General features: G+C 41.9%; 2 long non-coding RNA genes across 2 annotated transcripts; one reads left to right on the top strand and one right to left on the bottom strand.

Moving 5' to 3' along the window:
• Positions 1-11944: 11944 nt before the first annotated feature.
• Positions 11945-13190, bottom strand: LOC120919253. The gene is made up of 5 exons (XR_005744543.1): positions 12949-13190; positions 12693-12824; positions 12508-12587; positions 12310-12384; positions 11945-12046 (listed from the first exon to the last, which is right to left on the bottom strand). It is a non-coding gene; the product is annotated as an uncharacterized LOC120919253 (long non-coding RNA).
• A 4445-nt stretch (positions 13191-17635) lies between these two features.
• On the top strand, positions 17636-19013 carry LOC120919252. Its single transcript, XR_005744542.1, has 5 exons — positions 17636-18008; positions 18133-18264; positions 18370-18449; positions 18574-18648; positions 18912-19013. It is a non-coding gene; the product is annotated as an uncharacterized LOC120919252 (long non-coding RNA).
• The last annotated feature ends 479 nt before the right edge of the window (positions 19014-19492 follow it).

The raw sequence follows: 19492 nt of genomic DNA, 5'->3' as shown, positions 1-19492 counted from the left end.
CGCTGATTTGGCTTTTGTTACCCCTGTTACTCTTTCCTTGGTCTTGGCTGTTTCCTTTCTCCCTTTCTCCCTAGGGGCATTTCTGACCATGCACCACTCTTGTTGGAAATTTAGCTTCTTCTATGTATAGGTCCCACCATATGGCGCTTAGATTCTCAATGCTTGGAGGATGAAGTGTTGGAGGGGGAATGCCAAAAGGGCATTGCAGATTATTTGAACACAAATTAAAAGATGGTTAACCCTTCTATGGAGTAGGGGGCCTTTAAGTCCACACTCCGTGAAACCTTTATGTCTGTTACCAATGTCCTACATACGAAGGAATTAGAGGCTGCTATGCTACAGGCTGAAAATAATTGTTACTGTCCCTACGGGAATATCTATGGGGTATTAAAAAGGAGAAGGAGAGAGACCCAGAAAAACAGCAGGAAAAACTGAAAGGAATGTGAAATGATGGAATATTATGTGTCTGACATTAGCTACTCCATTTTGAGATCTAGGATTCCATTTTATATAATATAGGTCTCTGTAGAGACATTTCAATATGTACTTTTTGTTTTTGCTTTTATTCTAACATTTAAGTTTTTGCGATTTTCATAAGATACAAATAGATTATGTGCTAGATGGCTAGTTCCGGAGCAGGCATTCTGTATGCAAGTAACGTGTTCTTCTTTCTTTGAAGTTTAACAATTGTTCCTTAAAATCCTCTGAAATCTGTAAGACTGAAACTTGTGAACTTGTTCCCCTTTTTCTGAACATGTAAGGAGGAGGGGATTTCTGTATCTCTCTGTATGTGTGTATAAAAACTCTGTCGCAAATATAGCAATTTGCAATCATCGATACAGCAAAAGTGTCTGTGTCATCATTGTCCCGCTAGCGAGAGGGAGTGTCCCACCTGTCCAAGGTCCAGCCTAGGCAACAGGATCAGAACCGAACCTAACAGAACTGGTACCAGAAGTGGGGTGAAACCAAAGACCTGTAACGTATATTTCAAAAAAACTACCTGTTCAGGTTCAGGGTATGCCCGCTTGTCTTCAAGCACTGGCCGCCTGTGCCTTAGCAGTACAGGCGGCAGAGAAACTTGTTCTAGCATCACCCATGACCCTTTTTACAACTCACACTGTCACACAACTGATGCAAAACATGAACACGCAACATATGACAGCACAGAGGTTAAGTGGGTACGAGATAATTCTCTTAAACACACAAAATTTAGAGATTAAAACTTGTCCATCCACTACTCCTATAGTACGGTTTCTGCACTCCCTCCTTAAATTAATGCCTGAATCAGAACCAGTGCCAGAGCATAATTGCGAAGACCTAATTTCCCAAACAACCTCCCCAAGAGCTGATTTAAGGGAGAAACCCCTAGAAGGGGGCATTGACATATATGTGGACGGGAGTTGTACGCGCCCCGATGATAAAACCTACCGTACTGGTTATGCAGTTGTCCAACTTCCTAACATTATTCATGAAGCAAAACCCTTAGGCCGGGTACACACGGACAAACATGTATGGTGAAAGCGGTCCGTCGGACCGTTTTCACCATACATGTCTGCCAGAGGGCTTCTGTACGATGGTTGTACACACCATCGTACAGAAGTCCGCGCGTAAACAATACGCGGGGCGTGTCCGCGGTGTCGCCGCGTCGATGACGCGGTGTCGCCGCGACAATGACGCGGCGACGTGGGCGGCCCGCCTTTAAAATGCTTCCACGCATGCGTCGAAGTCATTCGACGCATGCGAGGGACGGCGGGCGCCTGGACATGTACGGTAGGTCTGTACTGACGACCGTACATGTCCGAGCGGGCTGAATTCCAGCGGGCTGTTTTAAAACAAGTCCAGGAATATTTGTCTGCTGGGAAAAGGCCCGGCGGGCAAATGTTTGCTGGAATTCGGCCCGCTCGCGCCCACACACGACCAAACATGTCTGCTGAAACTGGCCTGCGGGCCAGTTTCAGCAGACATGTTTGGTCGTGAGTATGGGGCCTAAGTCGCAAAATCTGCACAGGAGGCTGAACTTACTGCGTTAATACGTGCCTGTCAGCTGTTTGCAAACCAAATTGTAAATATATATACCGACAGTCGGTACGCTTATGGAATCGTATTCGATTATGGGAAGATCTGGCAAAGACGCAGCTATCTAACCGCAGAAGGAAAACCGATAACACACCAAACCCTTATTGAAACATTACTAGATGCCATACACCTGCCTAAAGCGATTGCAGTGATTAAAGTGAAAGCTCATACTACGAGTAGGACCACGGAAGCACTTGGCAATGCATTTGCTGATAAAGTAGCCAAACAAGCAGCGGATACAATCCCTGCACAAGACACCCCTGTGACCTCTATGTTTTACATGAATGATTTTAGTGCACCAGACTTCAAAACTACGGTTATGCTTTTACAGTCCATGGCTTTGCCCATTGATATCTCTGACTGGATGCAGCATAATTTGGCCAAAGATCCCGCGGGTCTTTGGACAAATAAGGAGGGAATCATGGGTATTCCTAAGTCTGTGGCACCATTGATCATCTCATACATTCACGGTCCAGGTCACATAGGCCGTAAGCCCATCTTAAAACAATACAGAGACCATTTTCAAACAGAAGGACTCATAAAAATAATACAAGACTTTGTAAGCTCATGCGTTACATGCGCACAAAATAATGTACAGGGAAAGGCAATGGGAAGACACGGAAATTTGCCCCCTCCATTAGGACCTCTTACAGACTTACAAATAGACTTTACGCATATGCCAAAACAGAAAGGAAATGTAAAATATCTTTTGGTAATTGTGGATACATTTTCCGGGTGGGTAGAAGCAGTGCCCACTACTGGGGAAACGGCAGGAATAGCAGTACGAGCTATTATAAATAATTGGGTGAGTCGATTCGGACTCCCAGTGAATATCTGGTCTGACCAGGGACCAGCTTTTGCCTCTAAACTCACACAGGAATTCTCTAAGATTTTGGGGATACAATGGAAATTGCACATCCCTTATCACCCTCAGAGTGCGGGAATTGTCGAACGGATGAATAGAAATATTAAGGATAAACTGAATAAAGCTACTCAAGGTACTATGAAAAATTGGTCCTTATATCTCCCAGGTGTACTTTACCAGATAACGGTCACTCCTAATTCTAGAGGGTATTCCCCTTTTGAGGTACTCATGGGACACCCTCCAGCTGAGAATAGTGTAGGAAAGGATAATGATTTGTTTTCTCAACAGGAAACTTGGATGAAACATCTGGTAAGTACTATTCAACATACCCAAGAAGGAGTTGCTGTCACCTTTTCTCCTCTTTCCACAGATCCAACTCACCCTTTTATACCTGGAGATGAGGTATTGGTTAAGCAGTTGGCCGTAAGAAGAAAGACGGGCCCCATTTACCAAGGCCCATATACGGTGGAAAAGGTCTCCCGGACAGCCGTAAAGGTTGAAGGCCTAGGACCATGGATTCATGCGAGCAGATTGAAAAAGGGTCCCTTGAAGATAAAGACCCCAGAAGCCCCGATGGCTCCCCCCTTGGAGCGAGGGCTCAAGAACAAGGAGGACACAAAGCTAGAAGCCCCGATGGCACCCCCCTTGGAGCGAGGGCTCGAGAACAAGGAGGACGCAAAGCTAGAGACCCTGATGGCTCCCTCCATAGAGCAAGGGTCCGGGAAAACCAGCACTTAACTGCCAATCAGGTGTACAATAGAATGATAAGAGGAGGGAAATACTGTGGACTATTGCTTATATTGTTTGTGGTGACTGCTACTGGGGTTTGCTACTTCACCCCAGGTTGCCATGGGATACATGGAATACATGAGGTGGGAAAAGGCCAAGACCCAAAATTAGTCATGGTAGGGAAGAGATTCATTAGATGGCGAACCAGAGATCAATATTGGGATTCAAAGGGTAATATCTGGAAGCTTTGCTGTGTCAAATTTGACTGGGTGAGGAGGATTCCCAAAGGCCACCTAACGGGTTATACAGAGACGGACCTAGCCTGTAAAATTAAAGCAACCATGTTTTTCTATAATGACACAGTAGGGAAACCGCTTAGGTTCTGTATTCCCAGGGAACATACGGTAACTAAAACACTGGTGTCACGTTTGAAAAAGGTAAACGCAGGGTTGTCCACAAAGGAGGTGGTGGATGATCCTCTGTTCTTTCAAAGAATAGATGAATCTCTTAATATCAATCAAAGAGATAACAAACCTATAAAGAACAATGTTGACAAAGCGAAAGTGTATGAAACAAAGGTGTTTAAGTCCATGGGACCTGTGGGGAACCCAAAGAAATATGAGGAGGTCCCCACTGTTCCCCACCACTGGGCATTAATGCATAAATATGGACAATTAACAGGGCAGAAAGAGAACTGCTGGGTATGCTCCAAAATACATTCTAATGAGGGTAAGATCCCGGTTATAGGCTTACCAGTAACATTGCCTCAATTTGTGGCCGCTGCAGGTAAGACCCCCATGAGAAGGGTTACCAGGACTGATAGACCAGTGTACTTTAGAAAATTTTCTAAACACCCCAACCACTGTTTTTTGAATGGTGTGGTAACACATGAAGGTCAGATAGCAAATGGAGAATGGTGTCGAGAATCTGTGATGAATATGACTATTAGGAATGTTGCGGCATGGGAGGAGGACAAGTCCTTAGAAATTGAAGGATTGGGAATTAAACTTACTGAGATGAATGATGGAGATGAGAGAGTGGGAAATATGAGTTTGTATAACATAAGCCATTGTTTTAGGATGAGGAAGCCAAATGAGACTGTTAACCGGGTTCTCTCCTCCCTACATAATGTAAGTACTCCATGGATATCCCCCCAATCTGAGTTTGTGCCTCTTGTAGACTGGATGTGCCTAACGGGTCTACGAACTCCTATGCATGGGGAGGAGGTGGTGGAAGCACCACACCTTCCCCAGGGATTTATGGTCTGTTGTGGACTGGCTTGTCATACCACCATCCCATATCCCACCGATAGAAACACAGGGGGATGGTGTTCCCTTATGTACATGGTTCCTTATATGGGAGTAGCAAGTGGAGAAACCATGATGGAAATGAACAAACCGTCAGGGAGTTTGAAAATAAGATCCAAACGAGATGTAACAAGTTTATGGGAAAAATTACTGACTTTACTCCCAGGAGGAAGTATTAATGCCCTAACCAGAGTAGATGAATTTTCAAGTCTGGTAATGTCTTGGATGAATAAAACTGACAAGGACATTACTGATTTGAATGAGGAAACTTATAAAATAAGACTGTTGCAAGAAATGACAAACCTACAGTTGGAAAAGATGGGAGATATTGTTGTAGGGCTATGTATATTACATGAACAAGCAGATATGTGTTGCACATTCATGAAAAATCTTACTAAGGCCATTGGAGAAATTACTGTTCCTGATTACCATGACCAAATAGAAGCCCACCACAATGAGAGAATGTCCCTGGTGAATCAAATGCAACACATGGGAGATGCTTGGGATCCCTTTTCTGGATCTCTGGGAGGATTGTGGCCTAGTATTGTGGGTTTCTTTAAAATGGCAGGAATATTCATTATAATGATCTTGCTCCTGGCCTTGTGTGCATTCCTTTCAGTAAAAATGATATTCTGTATAATTGGGAAAACAACAGGATTGAAAATAAAGCAGAATCCCGAATCCAGCCAAGATTCCCAGGAGTCATTCATGCTGAAAAGGCAAAATTGGTATAGTGAGTGATCCCAGGAAAGTAAATATCCTTGGGATCAGAGGTGGGAATTGAAAGGAATGTGAAATGATGGAATATTATGTGTCTGACATTAGCTACTCCATTTTGAGATCTAGGATTCCATTTTATATAATATAGGTCTCTGTAGAGACATTTCAATATGTACTTTTTGTTTTTGCTTTTATTCTAACATTTAAGTTTTTGCGGTTTTCATAAGATACAAATAGATTATGTGCTAGATGGCTAGTTCCGGAGCAGGCATTCTGTATGCAAGTAACGTGTTCTTCTTTCTTTGAAGTTTAACAATTGTTCCTTAAAATCCTCTGAAATCTGTAAGACTGAAACTTGTGAACTTGTTCCCCTTTTTCTGAACATGTAAGGAGGAGGGGATTTCTGTATCTCTCTGTATGTGTGTATAAAAACTCTGTCGCAAATATAGCAATTTGCAATCATCGATACAGCATAAGTGTCTGTGTCATCATTGTCCCGCTAGCGAGAGGGAGTGTCCCACCTGTCCAAGGTCCAGCCTAGGCAACAGGATCAGAACCGAACCTAGCAAAACTTTTTGACCAATACCATGAAGGAAAGACAGAAGGCTTGAGGGTAAAATGGATTTATGTCCTAAAACTACCACCAAGAAGGGGAGATTCCAACCGTATCCTACTACAGAAAGAAAAGTGGTGGATATTTAAGTCTCTCGTTTCTCAGGGCCTCAATACTGAGTTGAATCTTCAGCCTTTTCTTGAAACCTGATTCTTAAAGCTCATGACTAAGGCCCCTGCTCCCTCCCTCCCATCACCATTTTCCTCCCTCTTTTTCTTCTCCCCTTCTTCCCCCCCCCTCCAAACCTCTCCTCCTTCACCCTTTTCTTTTCTTTCTTCCCCTTTCCCCTCCTTCCCCCCTTTCCCTCCCTTTCCCTTCCCTAACCCCCCCTCTCCCCTCCATCACCCTGGTACTATTTTTATGTAGCATTCCCATATTTATACGCACTTAATCACACTGGGCCAGATTCAGATAGGAGATACGACGACGTATCTCCTGATATGCTGTCGTATCTCCAAGGCCGGCCGGTCATATCTATGCGACTGATTCATAGAATCAGTTACGCATAGATATGCCTAAGATCCGACAGGTGTAAGTGACTTACACCGTCGGATCTTAGGCTGCAATTCCACCGCCGCTAGGTGGCGCTTCCGTGTCTTTTACGCATTGAATATGCTAATGAGCATTTACGCCGATTCAGAAACGAACGCCCGCCCGTCGCTTTTTTTTGTACGTCACTTGCGTTAGGCTTTTTCCGGCGTATACTTACCCCTGCTATGTGAGGCGTATCCTATGTTAAGTATGGCCGTCGTTCTCGCGCCGAGTTTAGAATTTTTACGTCGTTTGCATAAGTCGATTCAGAATACGGCCGGACGTAAATTACGCTCACGCCGAAACCAATGACATCCTAGCGACGTCATTTGGAGCAATGCACGCTGGGAAATTTAGCCGGCGGCGCATGCACAGTTAAATCGGCGCGGGGACGCACCTGATTTAAATGGTACACTCCCCCTAGCCGCGGAATTTTAATTCCGCCGGGGGGTTTACGATACGCCGTCGCAAGTTTTGAGGTAAGTGCTTTCTGAATTAAGCACTCGCCTCAAAAACTTGCGGCGGCGGATCTTAAATCAGATAGGTTAAGCGGATCTAAAGATCCGCTAAACTATCTGAATCTGGCCCACTGTCTTTAAGTTAGGGGAAATTTTTTTTTTAAATTCAATACTTTTTTTTATTGTTTCCATACATATATAGCAGAGAAGGAAAAAATACAAATCCATATTCTATATTCAGTGCATTATATGTGCATACAAAAAATTAATTGCATAGGTTAAAAATTTCCTTCAATCCCATTCCCAACCCTCCCTCCCTCCCTCCTATCTTACTTTTAAAGTGCATACACGTTTTTTGGTTCTGTTCCTTTCCTTAGATTATTCTTTACCTAACTTTCCCTAATTAAAGTGAACGGCCTATTTTACATATCCAGTGCTCCCATATTGCATTAAATTTTTTGAGGTTACCCCTTCTAATCCATGTTCCCCTTTCCTTCCCAATTGTGCTGTTCATTACGTTAAACCATTCCTCTACTGTGGGTGGATTTTGTGCTTGCCATTTTAATGCGATCAATTTCCTCGCCTGAAACAGGCATCTTATAACTGCTACTAATATATCCCTCTGCCCCATTCTCTCTTCAATGCATCCTAATAGACAAACCCTGGCTTCAAGTTCCAGAGTGGTTCCAAAGGTTGCATTTATAATGTCCAGAATCTTAGCCCAATATCTATGCAGTTTTGGGCATTTCCACATCATGTGGATGAGGTCCCCTGTATTTTGACATCTGGGACATTTGTCATCTGACTTCCATCCAAATCCATATAATTTCTTGGGGGTATAGTAGACCCTGTGGAGGAGAAACAAGTGAGAAACCCGTTGTGAGGGGGCTAATGAAACCACTGTCCCTAGTTCCAGTATCCTGTCCCATTGGTCATTTGTTATGAGTCCAATATCCTCCTCCCACCTCTGTTTATTCTTGCTCAGCTTCTCTTTTCCTATTAACTGATCGCTGATCCGTTCGTACAATTCTGATATAAGACCTTTCAAGACCCCCGTCTTGATTAGTCTTTGGAGATGCGTGAGCTTTTGCCATCTTACCGGCTGTAATTTAAATTGGGCTTGTAATGCGTGTCTAACCTGCAAATAGGCAAAAAACATAGAATTTGGGATGCCATATTCCCGACTTAGCTCTGAGAAGGGTTTTAATGTGCAGTCTGTATAGAGTTGTGCCACTCTGGTTATCCCACGTTTATCCCATTCTTTTAATTTTCCCATGGCCAAAATTTCTTTTAAGTTATTATTTTCCCATAGTGGGGAGTATTCTGTTAATCCTTTATAGCCCAAGGCAAGTTTTCCCACTTGCCATATTCTTACCATCATCTTTACTGTTGGACTTTTTACCGAGAAAGAGTTAGCCTCTAAGGTGTCTATTACCGATCTATGAGGGGACCCTCTTAGTATCATTTTCCCACTTGCATTACCTCCCCCCTCTATGCTACACCCCCCCAAATGCTGCAACTGCGCCGCCAAAAAATAGCTATACGGATGCGGGACCGATAGCCCTCCTCTGTCTGTTGGCAGTTGCAGTGTTCGGAGACTGATCCTTGCCTTTCCCTTTTTCCAGATTAGGGTCCTAAAGAGGGTCTCTATCTTTTTAAACCATCGGTTATCAATCCACACTGGGGAGTTGTGAAGTATATACAGCAATTGTGGCATCCAGATCATTTTAATAAGGTTGCTACGTCCGGCCACCGACAGTGGCAAGTGTCCCCATACATCCGCTTTGCGTTTAAGTTTGCCCAAAAGTGGCACTAAATTATTATTTATAAATTGTTCTGGGTTACGTGTTACCACGATGCCCAAATACTCCATCTTCTCCCCAATTTTTAATTGCGGGATTCCTATCCCATCCATATTGCTTACCGGATCCACTGGTAGGAGTGTTGATTTTTCCCAGTTTATCACTAGGCCCGAGAATCGTCCAAACGCTTCTACTGTTTGAACTGCAGTTTTAAGGGAGGTTGTAGAGTTGCCCAAGAAAAGGAGGATATCGTCCGCATATAGCGCAACTTTTTCCTCCTCTGCTCCTCTCTGGAACCCCTGTATTTCCTGTCTAGCTCTAATAGCAATTGCCAAGGGCTCAATTGCCAAGGCGAAAAGGAGAGGGGACAATGGACATCCCTGTCTCGCTCCCCTCTCCAATTCAAACGACTGTGAAACTTCATTATTTATTTTTATTTTAGCCTTTGGGGAATTATACAGTAGCTTTATCCATTTAATAAAGGATGGACCAAACCCAAACTTCTCCAGAGTGTACCAGAGATAGTCCCACTCCAGACTATCAAAGGCCTTGGTGGCATCTAATGATAGGATAGATCTATCTCCCGCATTCTCCGTCGGGGTCTGTAGGTTTAGGTACAGCCTTCTTATGTTTATACTTGTGGACCGGTTTGGAATAAATCCAGACTGGTCTGGGTGTATTAATTTCAGAATAAATTTGTTTCTTCTCGTTGCCAGTACCTTAGCCAAGATTTTTACATCTGAGCAGAGCAAAGATATCGGTCTATAAGATGATGTATCTAGTTGATCCTTTCCTTCCTTCTGGAGCACTATAATAATTGCTTCTAGCATTGAAGTCGGTAGCCTTCCTCCTTCTATCGCCCAATTCAGCGTTTTTAGCAATTCCGGGAGCAGCACCTCCCCGTATTGCTTATAAATCTCTGCTGGTAGGCCATCCGGCCCTGGGGACTTTTGATTAGACAGTCCTTTAACTGCCTGTTGTAATTCCAGTAATGTAATTGGGGATTCCATAGCATTTCTATCCTCCTCTGATAGAACTGGGGTTCCTATTTCTCTAAAGAATTCTTCCATTTGCACTTTAGCTTCCCCCTTTTTTGATCTATATAGCTCTTTATAATATACTGCAAACGTGTCCTACCGTCCTAACTGCGGGAGTGTTAGAGGGCGCCGTATTAGTTTTCGCTAGGAGGGCCAGAGTATGGCCCACACTTTCCCCTTCAGAAAAAGCGCTCTGCTCCTGGAATAGGCGCTTATTTTCAACTTTCTTGTTGATCACCAGCTTATATTCCTGTTGCTTCTCCAACCATAACCGTTGTTTAGTCAATGTTGGATTTTCCACATATTGCTTTTCTGCCTCTAGAACCTCTCCCCTGATTTATTCCTCCCATTCCCTAGAGTTCCTCTTGATCTTAGTTACCTGCTGGATCAATATACCCCTAAGAAACGCCTTTAGGGCATCCCACACCACTCCCTCTGGTGCTGTCCCTGTGTTGAAATCCAGGAATTCCCTTAATTTGATACTAATTTCTTCTGATTTCCCTATCACTTCTAGCCAGAAGGGACTTATTTTCCAATTACTTGGAGGACATTTTTTCCCTGTACTCAGTGACAGCACCAGAGGAGAGTGATCAGAAACCCCTCTTGGGTAGTAGGATATCTTACTAACTGCCTGTAGACTTGCACAGTTTTTTCCAGGGCCATGTCTATTCTTGATAATGTAGAATATGTACTTGAAAAGCAGGAGTACTGCCGCATATCTGGATATTTCACCCTCCAAATATCCCACCACCCAACCTCTTTCAAAAATTGACTTAGATGCCCTTCTCCTTCCCCTGGGCTCTGTGTCCCCGGTGGAAATCTATCCATTGTTCTATTTAGCACGTTATTTAAGTCTCCAACCACTAATACCGGAATATTTACCTTGTTTACCACAAATTCTGTTAATTTATACAAAACCTCCATCTTAAAGGGAGGAGGTATATAGATATTCGCCAATACATATGGTACCTTTTCTATCAAACAGTGCAAAAAAATATAGCGACCCAGTTCATCTATTCTAGACTCTATACATGCAAATGATATGCCTGTTTTTACCATTATGCTCACTCCTCTAGAGTAAGAAGAGTGGACAGAATGGTACTGGCTTTGATATTTTTTTTTTATTGACCAATTTTAACTTTGTTTCTTTAGTCAAGTGGGTCTCTTGAATACATGTTACTTCCACCCCATACCCCTCCAGAGTAGTGAAAATTGCGGCTTTTTTCACTGGGTCCCCCATCCCCCGCACATTCCAGGAGCCTATATTTATCATTTTAGGTCTCATACCCATCCAGGCATATCAAACAGAAAAAAGCCCTTAACATCATATATAAGAGAAAAAGAAAAAAGGAAGAAAGAAAAAAGAAAATGTGTATACAATTTTTGAATATACCTAGGGAAAAAAAGCATTTAAATGTACCTTCAAGTACATTTCCTTCTCTTGTGCTTAATAAGTGATACGTGATACCTGTGCTTTGATATAATTTTGCAATGCTGCTGTTTTATCAGTAAAATTAAGAAACTTCAAGAGTAGGGGCCGAGGATGTCCATCCTTAAGGTGCGCTCTGAACGGGACTCTGTGGGCCCTTTTCAATTGCAAAGAGCGGTGAGAAGGCATCTTCCCTGAAAATGTCTCTGAACCATTTCTCAAAAAACTTTATGGGGTCAGTCCCCTCACTATGTTCCGGAAGAAAACCAGACAAAGTATGTATGTATATATAAAAACATATAAAAAAAGGTTTATTCATTCAATTTTTACAAAATATAGTAATTCAATATACAGATAGTGCATAAATTATTTTGTGGGAGCAAGATCTAGAAATAATTTTTTCGATCAGGTCGACCCTACTAGTTTCGCCTCTTGGCTTCTTCAGGGGAATTAGGACAAGATCGTCTCTCTAGATTACTCTAAAGAGATGAAAAAGAAAACAATTTTAACATATGCATACAATATAAGCTCTAAAAGAACTTCGATTATATATGTTCAACAAAACATGTCATGTATATAGAGTACAAACAAAAGTTTGGCTGGGACCTCTGGCGGGGCAAGAGAAACCAAAGTTCATAGGAGCAAATGCGCATATATCCACAGCCTGGTAGCAGCCAATGCTGTTCAGCCCATGAGAGGGGGCTGGCAGCAAAATTCCATAGGTAGGAGAAATAAAACCTACCCTAGCTTCATGCACAGCCAGTCAAGGAAAAACCCCCTCAGGGTGGATATTGAAATCCAAGTTCAACTGACAGGACTTAAAAATACAGAAGAAAAAGAATCTATGTTAGAATATGTGTTATTAAATTATGATCTGTTTCACTAATTAAACAAATCCATAATAGAGTCAATAGGGTTAATATATGTAAAACAGCCATACCTTGAAGCGTAATAAAATCAAGGTGAATACAGGGGAATTAAGTAAGACAATAACATGGGCACTGAAGAGCCTCAATTCATCTGAGAAAAAAAAAAAAAAGTGTTTGAATAGATTTAGTATACTTCATAAAGTTAGTGAGAACATGGGTAACTAAATTATTAAGTGTAAGCAATGGATCAACTTACATGGAGTATTTAACTAGATGAACAGTCTGAGTGCAAGCAAACATCAGCTGGTGATAGAAAGTCAAAGGATAGTCGTTTGCAGAAAAAATCAAGGACCAGTCAATTGCAGCTGAAAAGTCCACAGATAATCTCCTTTAAAAAGGGTAGAAAATGAATGAAAATAAATGAAAAAGTGAAGGTTTAGCCATAAGTATTCAAACCTTACACAGAGGAGACAATAGTGAGGAGAGTGAATGGTTGCAGGATGGAAACTTACCTATCTTTAAGAGGAATAAAGACATCTGTCAGTACCCTGTTGGTAGCAGACAGATAATGATCATATCATGCTATATATAGCCTGTTGGGGAGGCGGGTGCATCGCGATTGGATCTCAGAGGTCACATGGTCGCTGAGATGCCTACAATTCCCACACTCCTTAGCGCTGAAGCAGCCGTGTCATATGATGACACCGGCCAATCAGCGGAGCCGCACTCTGGAGAAAAAGGAAACAAGGAAGGAAACGTATGAGTGCAGAGGGGAGGAACACAGAGCACTAAAAGAGAGCACGTATTTAGGTGTTTCAATTCACCGTCCAATCCGTGGTCGACAGTCCTTATAATAAACCAGACAAACTGTGTTATTTTTTCTTTGTCTTCCCCCTTTCTTCTTTATAAGAATTGTGATATTATTTTCCTAAAAAAAAAATTTTTTTGGTACTTTTTGTAAGAACTGATATTTCTATAACTGTAGATACACAAAATAACGATTTATTTAATATAGTTGGTTGATAGTAGCCTAAATACCGGTATTGGTGTACATCGTTAAACATGGCCGACTTCTGTGGGGCAGCCTGGGAGGATTTGATGTCCAGAATCCAGTCCTCCCAGAAAGAGGCCAAAATGTCGGATGAGGACTTAGATAAAATCTTCATGCGACTACAACGCCTTTTGGAAAAGAAGGCCAGAATCTATTGGCATAAAGCCTATTTTGAAAAATACATGGAAAATCATGTGGTCCCTTGGGGTCTACGAATCCAAATTTTCCCTAACGTACGTAGAATCAATGATTCCTTGAAGCAGTCATGGGAGCATAATTTACAAACTTGTTCTCAGGAAATGATTAGTATATTGTGTAAACAATATGAAAGTGAATTGGAGGAAATAGATGTCCAAATTGGTAATTGGTACTCTGATTGTGTACTTGCTTCGGTCTCCCCCAGGTTTGTCTCTCGTGACAAACATCTGAGGGTATACCTTGAGGAGTACACACTGAGTATCATTAGTACTAAAGAAGGAAAGTTCCAACGAGATAAACAAGCTCATGAAAATGGTTATGCCTATAAGTGGAACCAGGCTACACCCTCTAAGTATACTAAACCCTCAAATTTTGAGGGTCCTAAAACTCAAAACAATATACCAAATACAGGTTCTGCTTCTGTCTCTGTCTCTCCAAGTACCTCAACCACGTATCATGACTTTTCACAGGATAGACTTCCTAAGAGACGAAAGGGAGATCGCACTGCTGCGTCACTGGAATCACTACATCGCACTTTCGGCCCGCCCGGTAACCGTAAGTCACAAACAACTCACAATATTCCACTAAATACGCACTCGTCCACCCCATTACAGGGTAGACCATCCATCGCGGTTAAGGCCTCTAACCCCACACTACTACCATCAGTTGGGATTATCCCCTCTATCCCCTCCGCTCTATCCTCGTCCATCATACGACGGGTAAGCGAACCTCTCATTCCTACAATGTTTCCATCTAACACACAGTTAATCGATCCCAAGATTGCTCCCATTTTTTTAGGGAAAAATCAGGAACAAAACCCAACACCTACTCCTCAAGCTCCAATGTTGACTAGAGGTAATCAACCTTTCAAGTGAAAACCTGACCACTGAACAAATCCATGTACTTGGCCTTGGACTAACTTTTTGCCCATCAGCTGATATGGACAAATTTCAGCTGATAAAAGACACACATTTATTTGCTCGACGCTTACTATTTAAGGTTCTTTATGATAAACCGAAACAATCAGACGGCATTGATTTTTCATTGATGGATTACACTGATCGGGAACTCCAGGCAATGGATGACCTGATGTGTCTATGGGAGGAGGGTCAGACTGGAGATGATACCACACCAAGATCTGTTGGTCTGGTCGTCTCTGGTGTGACCTTCCCTCCCCCGGCTTCATACAAGCCCAAATCGAGATCTTTTCCATCTTTACAGATGAATCCCAACCTTTGGGCTTTTGTTCAACAAGTGACAAATGAAATTCAACTTATGGACTTGAACAGGAGGGTTGATAAAAACTTGTCCCCTGCTCTGTTGAAAGCTGTGTCTGACTTGCAAAACCATCCCGGATTGATCATAAAGCCAGCCGATAAAGGCGGAAACGTCGTTGTCATGGATGTCGGGGCATATGAGTCCATGTGCCTCGACATCCTTGGCAACAAAGACTGGTACAGACCGATCTCTAAGACTTTAATAGAAAACTTCAATAAGGAGTACTATGAACTGATTTTTGAAGCCTATCAAAAAGGCACGATCGATTTAAATACCTGGAATTTTTTGAACGTGAGGGAATCCAAAATCCCTACATTCTATGCACTACCAAAAGTTCATAAATCTTTAGAACATCCCCCAGGTCGACCGATCGTTTCGGGATGCAACGGTTTAACAGAAAAAGCCAGCACCTTGGTGGACAGATATTTGTTACCACATGTTACGTCTCTTCCCTCTTATGTAAAGGACACCATCCACCTGCTCCAAACTCTGGATGGTAAGTCCATTCCACCTGGATCTTGGCTGGTGGCCCTCGACGTGGAGAGTCTGTATAACTGTATACCACACTCCAAAGGCCTTGAAATTATATCCATAGAATTACAGGCACGTGGCCTAAACTCTGATCCCTACAATGCTTTTGTCCTGAAACTTTTGAAGTTTATCTTAACAAGAAATGTATTTATGTTCGACTCCTCCCACTTCCTCCAGATACAGGGAGTGGCTATGGGGACCAAGTGTGCCCCCAGCTACGCTAACCTGTATCTGGGGGGGTGGGAGAAGGAGATCTTTTCGAACATATGTCTGTCAAAACTGTTGTCTAAGGCCATTAAATGGTACAGATATATAGACGACATACTGATTTTGTGGTATGGCTCTAGGGAGGAACTCGCACTCCTTATGCAATTATTGGCTATTAACACCTTCAACCTAAAGTTCACCATGGAATGTAGCCAAACTGATGTAAGTTTCCTGGATCTGCGTATCCATGTTGACCGTATGGGTCGCTTGCATACATCACTGTATCGCAAGCCGTCTGCGGGCAACACTGTTTTGCACCCGACCAGTGCCCACCCTGAACCACTCTTGGATAGCATTCCTTACAGCCAGTTCCTGAGGCTCAAAAGAAACTGCACCAGAGACACAGATTTCCACGCTGCAGCTAATGATCTATACTGTAGATTACTCTCCAGGGGCTACAGTCGATCCTTGCTCAAAAGATCATTCAACAAGGTGATCAGACTAGACCGATCTAATCTTATTTATTCAAATGCCAACAAACAACCTAATAAAACTGACTCTATCAGAATAGTGACCAAATTTTCGCAACAGCATATTCAAATGCGACAGATTTTTAAAAAAATTTGGCCCCTACTTCTAGCCGACAATACGATATCAAAATATATAAAACCATATCCTGAAATCACATTTAAACGGACTCCCTCACTGAGGGATCGCCTTGTCCAAAGTCACCACACCAGAAAGGAATGTGAGACATCTACTATTAAAGGTACTTTTTCTTGTGGTAACTGTGACATTTGACGGTTTATATATACCAATGACGTCACTCTTTTACCCAACGGTCGCATTCACAAACTAAAGTTCCGTGTCACCTGTCAATCGGTGGGCGTCGTCTACTTGGCATCTTGCCAATGTGGATGTTTCTATGTTGGCAAGACCAAGAGACCGTTTTTTAAACGCATTAGAGACCATGTCAACCCTCTATATAAGCGTCTAATGACCACTGCTTTAAATAGACATGTAGGTTGCCTACATGACTTTGATCTTAACGCTGTAAGTTTCTCAGCCCTGGAGCATGTTCCTATACATGTTCGAGGTGGAGGAATTGACCAGACCTTACTCCAACTTGAAACCAAATGGATACATCAGTTAGATGCCACTAAATTTCCGGGGTTGAACGAATATATCAGTTTCAAGCCCTTTCTGTGAAAGAAATATTTATAAGAAATTCTATTATTATTAAATAAAATGGTGTGGCCTCTACGTTATTCCATCTAAGAAAGGTGTTATGGTCTGGTCATTTCCTCCCTCCTCATTACATCCTGCTCTATTGCCACTCTCCAGCAGGTCCTACATGTATTCTACTTTGACCACCAAACTCTTTGCCCCATATTCCACCTAGTGGGCAAGTTCCGGCACTGGCTAAAATCAACCCACCTGCTCCCATTTATGATGGGGGCAATAATGTGTTATATATTGCTATATATCATTATAACAACCACATTTACTTCCTTTGAATATTGATGTATAATTTATGAATCAATAATAATGTTGTCGATTTTTGATTGTATGTATTGAAATATACTGAATACATATGTTTGTACATATAGTGTAAACCCTACATTTTTCATTTTATTGGTAAATATGTTGTATATAATTTTTTATTTTGGCTTGGGTCTCTGGCTTGGCAATTTTTCCCTTTTCTGGGTTCACCTATATGTGGGACTAGCTTGAGCCCTAATTAGTTCTGGAGGTAATGCGCATCCTTACCAATAAGCCACTACAGCCCTTTTCCATACATCAGCCCATTCACATCCCTGTTCAGGGTCTCTCTCCCCTTCTTATTAGTGATTTTTTGTTTGTCTTAATTATTTATTATATTTTGACTTCTACAATATAATATCTACTGCTTTTGCTTTCATGTTTGATTGCTTGGTTTGTCTTGATCAGTCAGCTTGCGGTCATGGTCCACGCCGCTCTGTGTATGTGTGACTGTTTTGGTGCTGCTGGCTGGCAATCGCTCTCTTTTAGTGCTCTGTGTTCCTCCCCTCTGCACTCATACGTTTCCTTCCTTTTTTCCTTTTTCTCCAGAGTGCGGCTCCGCTGATTGGCCGGTGTCATCATATGACACGGCTGCTTCAGCGCTAAGGAGTGTGGGAATTGTAGGCATCTCAGCGACCATGTGACCTCTGAGATCCAATCGCGATGCACCCGCCTCCCCAACAGGCTATATATAGCATGATATGATCATTATCTGTCTGCTACCAACAGGGTACTGACAGATGTCTTTATTCCTCTTAAAGATAGGTAAGTTTCCATCCTGCAACCATTCACTCTCCTCACTATTGTCTCCTCTGTGTAAGGTTTGAATACTTATGGCTAAACCTTCACTTTTTCATTTATTTTCATTCATTTTCTACCCTTTTTAAAGGAGATTATCTGTGGACTTTTCAGCTGCAATTGACTGGTCCTTGATTTTTGCTGCAAACGACTATCCTTTGACTTTCTATCACCAGCTGATGTTTGCTTGCACTCAGACTGTTCATCTAGTTAAATACTCCATGTAAGTTGATCCCTTGCTTACACTTAATAATTTAGTTACCCATGTTCTCACTAACTTTATGAAGTATACTAAATCTATTCAAACACTTTTTTTTTTTTTTCTCAGATGAATTGAGGCTCTTCAGTGCCCATGTTATTGTCTTACTTAATTCCCCTGTATTCACCTTGATTTTATTACGCTTCAAGGTATGGCTGTTTTACATATATTAACCCTATTGACTCTATTATGGATTTGTTTAATTAGTTGAAACAGATCATAATTTAATAACACATATTCTAACATAGATTCTTTTTCTTCTGTATTTTTAAGTCCTGTCAGTTGAACTTGGATTTCAATATCCACCCTGAGGGGGTTTTTCCTTGACTGGCTGTGCATGAAGCTAGGGTAGGTTTTATTTCTCCTACCTATGGAATTTTGTTGCCAGCCCCCTCTCATGGGCTGAACAGCATTGGCTGCTACCAGGCTGTGGATATATGCGCATTTGCTCCTATGAACTTTGGTTTCTCTTGCCCCGCCAGAGATCCCAGCCAAACTTTTGTTTGTACTCTATATACATGACATGTTTTGTTGAACATATATAATCGAAGTTCTTTTAGAGCTTATATTGTATGCATATGTTAAAATTGTTTTCTTTTTCATCTCTTTAGAGTAATCTAGAGAGACGATCTTGTCCTAATTCCCCTGAAGAAGCCAAGAGGCGAAACTAGTAGGGTCGACCTGATCGAAAAAATTATTTCTAGATCTTGCTCCCACAAAATAATTTATGCACTATCTGTATATTGAATTACTATATTTTGTAAAAATTGAATGAATAAACCTTTTTTTATATATTTTTATATATACATACATACTTTGTCTGGTTTTCTTCATCGCACCGCAATAATCCCCCCAACTCTTCCAAAAAATTCCCCTCCTTTGAATCTATTTTGGGATGAGGTGCTGTATCCTTTTTTAGGACTCTCGATCACATACCCCCCTATGTTCCGGAAGGCCCACCACCCTAATATTATTTCTGCGTAACCTATTTTCAATTTCATCAAGTTTAGATGCCTGCCATCCATTTTGTGCCTTTAATTCTTGCATCTGTTGTTTTAATGTATACACCTCATCTTCTACTTGGCTCACTCTCTCTTCTACTGATGTTATCCTTTGTACAGTCTTTTGCAGTTCCTGGCCCATTATCAGTAATTCTTCCTTTATTTCCTTTATCTGGTCAGACAAATCGTTC

The sequence above is a fragment of the Rana temporaria genome, chromosome 12 (genome assembly GCF_905171775.1).
Source record: "Rana temporaria chromosome 12, aRanTem1.1, whole genome shotgun sequence".
Lineage (NCBI taxonomy): Eukaryota > Metazoa > Chordata > Amphibia > Anura > Ranidae > Rana > Rana temporaria.
Note: the sequence above shows the minus strand (reverse complement) of the source record. Positions and strands in the feature narration are given on the sequence as shown.